We start from the raw sequence: 384 nt of genomic DNA, 5'->3' as shown, positions 1-384 counted from the left end.
CTCTCTCTCTGTCTCACCTGCGTGTGTCTCGCTCTCCCTCTCTCTCTCTGTCTCACCTGCATGTGTCTCGCTCTCCCTCTCTCTCTCTGTCTCACCTGCGTGTGTCTCGCTCTCCCTCTCTCTCTCTGTCTCACCTGTATGTGTCTCGCTCTCTCTCTCTCTCTGTCTCACCTGCGTGTGTCTCGCTCTCCCTCTCTCTCTCTGTCTCACCTGCGTGTGTCTCGCTCTCCCTCTCTCTCTCTGTCTCACCTGTGTGTCTCGCTCTCTCTCTCTCTCTCTCTTTCTGTCTCACCTGTATGTGTCTCGCTCTCCCTCTCTCTTTCTGTCTCACCTGCGTGTCTCGCTCTCCCTCTCTCTTTCTGTCTCACCTGTATGTGTCTCGCT

At 55.5% G+C, this 384-nt stretch overlaps 1 protein-coding gene across 2 annotated transcripts in view; it reads left to right on the top strand.

Annotated features, from left to right (window-relative positions):
* LOC123985749 (protein Atg16l2-like) overlaps positions 1 to 384 on the top strand; it is a 25,155-nt gene that overhangs the window by 14,153 nt on the left and 10,618 nt on the right. The gene's annotated exons all lie outside the window — the stretch shown is intronic.

This window comes from Micropterus dolomieu, linkage group LG17 (assembly GCF_021292245.1).
Source record: "Micropterus dolomieu isolate WLL.071019.BEF.003 ecotype Adirondacks linkage group LG17, ASM2129224v1, whole genome shotgun sequence".
In the NCBI taxonomy this organism is placed as follows: domain Eukaryota; kingdom Metazoa; phylum Chordata; class Actinopteri; order Centrarchiformes; family Centrarchidae; genus Micropterus; species Micropterus dolomieu.
This window is presented reverse-complemented; position numbering and strand designations above follow the sequence as displayed.